The sequence below is a fragment of the Terrapene carolina genome, unplaced genomic scaffold (assembly GCF_002925995.2).
Source record: "Terrapene carolina triunguis isolate 2854851 unplaced genomic scaffold, T_m_triunguis-2.0 Scaffold513, whole genome shotgun sequence".
Classification (NCBI taxonomy): domain Eukaryota; kingdom Metazoa; phylum Chordata; order Testudines; family Emydidae; genus Terrapene; species Terrapene triunguis.
Window position 1 is genome coordinate 20,260 of NW_020664864.1, and position 8,225 is coordinate 28,484.

Genomic DNA, 8,225 nt, shown 5'->3' on the forward strand with positions numbered 1-8,225 from the left:
CGCCTCCCTCCCCCATCTCACAGGGCCCCCGCTCCTCCCCTCCCCCTCCTCTCCCTGCACCTCCTTCCCTGCCCCCTCACTGCTTCACTGACCCCTTTCTCTTCCCCTCCCCACACCCCACCAAGCCCCCATACCCTTCTCTCCCCCACATCCCTCCTCCCACTGCCTCCTTCCCCTCCCCCACATCTCTTCCCCTCCCCCTACATCCCTCCCATTGCCTCCTTCCCCTCCCCATACCACCCTCTTCCCCTCCCCCATGTCCCTCCCCCACCTCCTTCCCCTCCCCCCACATCCCCCCCAGCCCCATCAACAGCCCATCACCCGCCCACCTTCTGCTCCACTGAATCCCACTCCCTGCCATGCCCCCATAACTCAGTGGATCCCTCAGAGGCCAGTGCCCTCAAAGCCCCTCCCCCCTGCCCTCCCCACGCACATGGGGCTCCTGTTTCGGTCCATGGTCCGGCAGGGATGTTTGGGGTCCCGCCTCGCTCCTTTGCCGGCCGCCAACACTATCTTGAGCTGGGACACCCGGCTAGGGGGCAGAGAGAGGGGGGTTAATGCCGCTGGTCCCGCTTCCCGGGGACCCGGGTGCCTCGCTGCCCTCTGCCCCACAGAGCCTGTGCCCCCCGCACAGGTTAGCTCCAGGCATGACCCCCCAGCAGCCCCCTGGGGCGCCCAGCCCTGGCACCGGATTCGCGGCACCGTGACGAACCCCACGATCGAGGCCGGGGTCTAATCAAGAAAACCTGCGTCGGGCCGGGCAGCAGGATCCCTGCGAAACACCCGAGCGAGGAGTGAGAAATTTCTGTCATGGGTCCATGCCTCAGTTTCCCCTGTCTTTCGATGGGCTGCCTGGAGGGGCTAGGGGGGAAGGTTTACGTTTCCCACTGTGAGCTGGTGGGTCTGTGGGGAGCTGCAGGGTGGTCTGAAGGCCGGAAGAGGGGGTTCGGGCTGGGATTGTTTGATGATCCCCGGGGTGGGTTTCGGGGGGTGGCAGGTGGCAGCGAGGGGTGTGGGGTTGGCGGGGGGTTATTTCTGTACTGAAGCAGGTTATCTCGGGCGGTTGGGGGGGCCCGTTCCAGGAGGGGATCGATTTCTCCGGGGCAGTGTCTTCGAGCGGCGAAGGCGGCGTTAAGGGGTACGTCCCGCGGAGCCTGTTCTGGGGGCTCGGAGCACCTGGCTGTCGAGCACAGATTTCCTGGGGATGGGGCACCAGGGACCCCCGGTGACCAGCACCCCACACAGACCAGCTCACAGCTCTGACTTTCATGGGGTCTCCCCCGGCCTGTCTGGAGAAGCCTGGATCGGGGCTCGCCACTTCGGGGTGGCCTTTGCCGACAGGGCTTGTGAGCGTAACTCACCAGATGCCCCCCCACACACAGGCGAGTCCTGGCCCCGGCCCCCCTGCTCTAACCACCAGCCCCCACTCCCCTCCCAGAGCCAGGGAGAGAAACCAGAAGTCCTGGCTCCCAGCCCCCCCTGCTCTAACCCGACCAGCCCCCACTCCCCTCCCAGAGCCGGGGAGAGAACCCAGGAGTCCTGGCTCCCAGCCCCCCGCTTACTCACCTCTGAAGCCTCCACAGCACAGAGATGCTGAAGATGATGCTCACATAGAGCACCAGCGCCCAGCTCCATCTCCGCCGCATCCTCGGGGGGCCCATCTTGGCGCTCGCTGTGGGGAGAGCAGGGCAGGTGAGAGACGTTCACACACGATGGGGGAATCCACCGGGCACGGCCCCCCTGGGGTGCCCCTCCTCCGCCCTGGCCTCCTGGATATCACAGGCTGGGAGCCAGGACTCCTGGGTTCTCTCATCGGCTCTGGGAGGGGAGCGGGGGCTGGTGGTTAGAGGAGGGGGGTCTGGGAGCCAGGACTCCAGGGTTCTCTCCAGCTCTGGGAGGGGAGTGGGGCTAGTGGTTAGAGCAGGGGAGTAGCTGGGAGCCAGGACTCCTGGGTTCTCTCCCCAGCTCTGGGAGGGGAGTGGGGGCTGGTGGTTAGAGCAGGGGGAGCTGGGAGCCAGGACTCCTGGCCTTCGGAGCTGGAGATGAGGGGTCGATTTGGCTCCGCGACGGGAGTTCACCTCGCTGGGCAGGTGGAAATCCAGGGTTTCGCGGCAGGAGCCAATGCAGGGCCGGGGGGCAGAGGGGCGGAGGTCGGGGGGCTACCCTGGAATAGGATTCCCTTCACTGGGGAGGTCGGTCCAAGGGCTGGGGAAACTGCAGCCTATTTATAATGGGAAGGTGGCCCGTCTCCGGCGCGTTGGGACCCGGGAGGTGTCCCCCATGCAGGTCCTTAGACCCAGGGCTCCCATCCCCTCTCCCTCTTCCGGCCGCCAAGCTCACCTGCCCGTGCCTCGCCGCGACCTGTCTCCCTGGCCCCCGTGGCCTCGCCTCTGCCCCCCGCTAAGATTTCCCTACCCGCGTGGGACTGCGGGGCCCGATCCGGCGAGAAAAATCACCTCCCAGCTCCTCCCGGGGAGCCCCCCCCGTCCCTCCCCCCCCAGTTTGTACAGTGGAACAGGATGTCCCGGCCCAGAAAGCCGCAGCGAACAAAACAGCTCAGGAAAGGGCTGGGCTGCAGGAGAGCGGAAAAGGTCCCCCCGGGGGATTCAGAGCTGCATAGGGCGGCGGGGAGATGTGTGTGTGTCACCCTTTAAGGGACTGGGCTCCGGACCCCATCGGCTGCACCCCATCCGGAGCAGCTCTCCGCGGGGGCTGCTCCGGCACTGGAGGGAGGGAGCCGGGGGGCAAGGCGCCCCTCAAATGCCAGCGGTTGTGGGCTCCCGCCCAGTTTAAGAGGTCACTTGGACTCGGCCACCCACCCTCCACTAGGATCAGGGTGGATTTTGTGTTTTTCCCGGGTCACAAAGTAAAACATTAGAGAGACAAGACTTGAGCGGAGGGCTCCCACCTGAACACTACACCCCACTCCCCTCCCAGAGCCGGGGAGAGAACCCAGAAGTCCTGGCTCCCTGCCCCCCTGCGCTAATGCCTGTGGGCTATTTTGACCAGAAATGAATAAATTTATATCTGTATGTCATGAGTTTCCACCCACACCCACACACTCACTTTTGGCAGAACTGTGTCTTTTTTTGGTTTAGTTTCTGGCCAGTAGCGTTTTGGGACTTTCTTGTTCTTTTTGCCACAAAGTTTCCAGTCTTGAGCATTCATTTTCTCCCCTCTCGGCTGGAGCAAGTGTGGGGGGGGGCAGCACTGTGGCCTGATGCCCTCCCCTTCCGCCTGCGGGCACCACCCCCATTTGGCCCCAGCCCTGTCCCTGGTCCACCCACAGCCCCGCCCCTTTAAGCTTCTCTAACCTTGGGGTGACGTTTTTTTCGTGGGTCCCCAAATTGGCAGCGATCAGCTTCCAGACCTGGGTCTGTTGTGGGGCGTATTCGCACAGGAGCTAGCCCGGGCATTGGAAGAACCGGGCGGGGGGAGGATCTCAGCCCGCTTGCCGAAGGGACGTCCTTTTGCGCAGCCAGGGCATTTGAGAAGACACCGTTGGTTCAGCGCGACCCTCAGGCTGGATGGGACACATAGAATATCAGGGTTGGAAGGGACCTCAGGAGGTCATCTAGTCCAACCCCCTGCTCAAAGCAGGACCAATCCCCAGACAGATTTTTGCCCCAGATCCGTAAATGGCCCCCTCAAGGATTGAACTCACAATCCTGGGTTTAGCAGGCCAATGCTCAAACCACCGAGCTATCCCTCCCCGTCCTCTCTTATCGAAGGGCAGCCGGTGAAGCCTGAGTCATGCGTCAAGTGTGAGCCGCCGAAAGACGTTATGCAAACAGCCGAGGGGGCCAGAGGGCCAGATAAGAAAGCACACGAGGAAACTGGGAAACCAAATCCGATAGTGAAAGAAATGTGACCTCTTAGCCCTGTGTCCATGGCATAGGCGTGCGCAGGGGGTGTGCCAGGTGTGCCCGTGCACACTCTAATGCAGGGCAGTCAGAGCTGTGGGGGTCGGGGCTGCGTGCTCCCTCGCGGCTGTGTGTATGGCTCCGCGCTGAGCCAGACGCTGCTAGGAGACTGAGGGGGGTTGGCATAGGTGTGCGCAGCACATTTCATTAGGGTGTGCAGCCAGGGAGCCCCACCCTAACCCCGCCCCCATCCATTCCCTCCTACTTCCCGCCCCTGACTGCCCCCCTCAGAACCCCCAACCCCCCCTGCTCCTTGTCCCCTGACTGCCCCCTCCTGAGACCCTCCCCACTGTAACTGCCTTCCTAGGACCCTACCCCCTACCTGTCCCCTGACTGCCCAGACCCCTGCCCCTAGACAGACCCCCAGGACTCCCATTGGAACCCCGGCCAATGGGAGCTGGAGGGGGCGGTGCTAGAGCTCCCTGACCACGCCTCCCCAGCAGGGAGGGGGAGGGAGCTGCTCCAGCTCCTCTTGCTCACCCTGCCACCCCCCAGGGCTGAGCCGCCTGGGACCAATGCAGGGGCTGGGTCATTCTCGGCCAGCATGCGGGGAGGGCTCGCCTGGGCCCCAGGCAAGGGGGTTATGTGGGGGGCAGGCCCCCTCCCCCTCTGATTCCCCCACCAACCCCAGCTGTGACGCTGGCTCAGACAGGCACGGCAAATAGCCCCCGCCCAGCAGGCCGGTGAGTGTGGCTGGGGGGCAGGCAGGCGGGGGCGCCGGGTCTCTGGGGATGGCGCTGGGCAGTGGGGGTCTGTGTGGGCTACTCCTGGGCCCCAGGGGCAATGAAAACAGCCCAGGCCCCCCTCCTGCAGCGTTCTATGCTTCCCTGCAGAAAGTGAAGGAGAAACAGGGGTGTGTGATTGGGAATGTTCGTGGCCTAGTTTGGGGGCATTACCCCCCAAATAGAGGTGAGGGGTGGGGGGGCCACATGGGGTGCAAGGTCACGCCACTGCCCCCCCCCCCATTTCTGTGAACACAGAGTTGCTGCAGCCCCGCTGGAAAGAGAAAGTGCTGCTCAGGTTCCTGGACACACACCACCTTCTGGGTCCTAGGGCTGGTTGAGCTCCCTCCTGTGTGCTGGGAGCCATCCTTCATCTTGTACAACAGTGAGTTGTGGGGCAGGGCAGGGGGGAAGAAGGGGGTGGGATGGGGAGGAGATGGAGCGGTGGGGAAGGGGCATGGGATGGGGAAGAGAAGGGGATAGGGGAAGTGGGGGCCCAGCGTGCAGATCCCCTTGGCAGCAGCTGGGGCTCCCCTGTTAAGCAGGCCTCTCAAACCCTCACTCTGACAAGTCCCACCTCCCCTGCATCTGTACCACCCTGATGAGCCCCCCCCAGACACCCTCCCCACTGAGCCCCAACCACCTACACCCAGACCCCCACCCAAATGAACCCCACCTCCCCTGCACCCAGCCCCCCTCCCTGCTGAGTTCCAACCACTTTCACTTGGTCCCCCCTGCAGACTCCCATTACCCCTGCACCTGGAATCTCCCTGTACATCCAGATCCCCCACTGAGCTGCCTGCACCCAGACTGCCCCACACAGAACCCTCTTACCCCCCCCCGCCAATCACCGCCTCCCCAGCGCTACACATGACTTTTGTTGACTTACGTCAGTCATAGCGCTCTTCCACCACTGCGCTCCAGCTTGGTTGGTGCTGTCTGCGCCCGCCCTGTAAGTGCCATCACGCCATTCGTCAAGGGGATGTCCAGGGGGTGGGATTTGGTGGGGACTCTGTTCTGAGCTATGACGTGGTAAGGGGGCTGGGCCAGGCGGGTTGGATATGGGCCAGAGGGTCTCGGGGGCAGTCAGGGGACGGGGAGTGGTTGGATAGGCATGGGAGTCCTGGGGGTCTGTCTAGGGGCAGGGGTGTGGTTTAAGGGTCGGGGCAGTCAGGGAACAGGTAGGGGGTAGGGTCCTAGGAAGGCAGTTACAGTGTGGGGGGGGTCTCAGGAGGGGGCAGTCAGGGGACAAGGAGCAGGGCGGGTTGGGAGTTCTGAGGGGGGCAGTCGGGGGTGGGAAGTAGGAGGGAGTGGATAGGGGCGGGGCTAGGGCAGGGTGGGGGCGGGGCTAGGGTGGGGCTCCCTGGGTGCACACCCTAATGAAATGTGTTGCGCACGCCTATGCCTGTGTCTATGCTGTGCTAGTGTCCAATTACTGACTGAATGACTGTATATATTTTTACAGTCGTTTAAGGCCTTGTCCGGCGGGGTTTTGTTTGAAGGACTTCATTTATTTTGCATTTATTTCTGTTGGCATCTGCTGGCTTTAGTTTAGCTTGCTGTGAAGGTCGTCTGAGCAAGAATATACCAACCAACTAATAGCTGGACTGCAAAGTTTTTTCAAACGGACGCTTGCTACACCAAAAATGAACACGCGGTTGTATTTGCTAAACCGGTTTCCTTTTCCCTTAGGTGTCTATAAAAACGATTTAGTTTGGAATAGGTCTCTGGTTCTGCCCACTGACTGGCTGCTTAAACCAGCGGTTCTTAACAGTGGCCCTCAGAGATCTCCAACCAAGCGATTTTTTGACATTGGTGACTGACGCAGCAAGCCCGGAGGTGCCGGGGCGAGGATCTGCCACCCTGGCACCCATTAAACGCTGGCTGGTTGGATTAGAAACAGCCGATGTGGGCAGCATGCGCAGAGGGCCCCGGCACCGGAGCGTGCAGCTGAACGGGAGGGCATGGCCGAGGGGAAAACACTCCCTCCACGCGCAGGGAAAGCCAAAGAAGCAAACAGCCTGTTTAGAACCACTAAGAAAGGGATAGATAATAGGACAGAAAATATCATATTGCCTCTATATAAATCCATGGTACGCCCACACCTTGAATACTGCGTGCAGATGTGGTCGCCCCATCTCAAAAAAGATCTATTGGAATTGGAAAAGGTTCAGAAAAGGGCAACAGAAATGATGAGGGGTATGGAACAGCTTCCGTATGAGGAGAGATTAATAAGTCTGCGACTTCTCAGCTTGGAAAAGAGACGGCTAAGGGGGGATATGAGAGAGGTCTATAAAAATCATGACTGGTGTGGAGAAAGTAAATAAGGAAGTGTTATTTACTCCTTCTCATAACACAAGAACTAGGGGTCACCAAATGAAATGAATAGGCAGCAGGTTTAAAACAAACCAAAGGAAGTATTTCTTCACACAACGCACAGTCAACCTGTGGAACTCCTTGCCAGAGGATGTTGTGAAGGCCAAGACCATAACAGGGTTAAAAAAAAAGAGCTAGATAAGTTCATGGAGGACAGGTCCATCAATGGCTATTAACCAGGATGGGCAGGGATGGTGTCCCTAGCCCAGGCCTGCACAACTCGTAAAGCGGCGAGGGCCATATTACTCCAAAGAAAATAGCTGAGGGCCGAAACCCCCCGGCCGTGCTGAAACACCCCCCCCCCCCCCCCCCCCCCCCCCCCCCCCGCCGCCCACCCCCCCCTCCAGCGCCGCCCAGCCCCCGTGTAAGCAAGCAGGACTCACCCCGGCAGCGCCTCCTGCTGGTCTTCTCGGGAATTAGCTCATCCAGCTGTTGGAGCGACCTCTGCAGGCTGGTGTCCTACTGCCGCTGGCTCTGTGTCCCTCCTGGACCCCGGTGCCCTTTGATCTGGGGTGCTGCCCCCTGGCAATACCCCCACACTCTGGCTCTTGATCTCCTCTCGCTGGGGAATCCCCAATCCTCTAATCCCCACCTCACCTCAGTATAAGGCTACTGCCAGTCACTAACTAGCCCCCGCGCCCTGGGGCTGACTGCAGTATATCAGCCACTCATCACAGGCAAGGTTGGGTTTGGACCTGCTGCCTCCCTCTATAGCTGGGCTGCCCCTCTGCAGCCCTGGTACTGGTCTTAGGCCCTTAGCTAGGTCCGCAGCTTGGGGGTTTTCCAGGCTGGAGTTCCCCAGCTCCTCTAGCCTTCCCCAGCCCTGCTCCACTCCCAGTACCCTGTTCAGCTCCCTAGCAGCCAGACCCTTCTCTCTCTACAAGCAGAGAGAGACTGGCTCTGGGCCTCTGGCTCACAGCCTTTTTATACAGGCCAGCTGGGGCCTGATTGTGGCATGGCCCAGCTGCAGCAGCTTCCCCAATCAGCTCAGCTTTTCCCCTGCCACAGCCCTCCCCCAAGGCTGTTTTAAGCCCTTCAGGGCAGGAGCGGGGTAACCACCCTGCTACACCCCCCGAAACACATCCCCCACCCTAGCGCCACTCGCACTGCGGAAACAAACCCTCCTTCCCCAGCGCCGCCCCGCCGAAACAGTTGTGGGCCGAAAAGGAAGGGTTTTTTTTGGTGGGGGGCGGGGAAGAGGGTG

At 61.2% G+C, this 8,225-nt stretch overlaps 1 long non-coding RNA gene across 1 annotated transcript; it reads right to left on the bottom strand.

Annotated features, from left to right (window-relative positions):
- Positions 1-388: 388 nt before the first annotated feature.
- On the bottom strand, positions 389-3,776 carry LOC113407901. The gene is made up of 4 exons (XR_003370140.1): positions 3,665-3,776; positions 3,315-3,523; positions 1,567-1,672; positions 389-532 (listed from the first exon to the last, which is right to left on the bottom strand). It is a non-coding gene; the product is annotated as an uncharacterized LOC113407901 (long non-coding RNA).
- Positions 3,777-8,225: the final 4,449 nt, after the last annotated feature.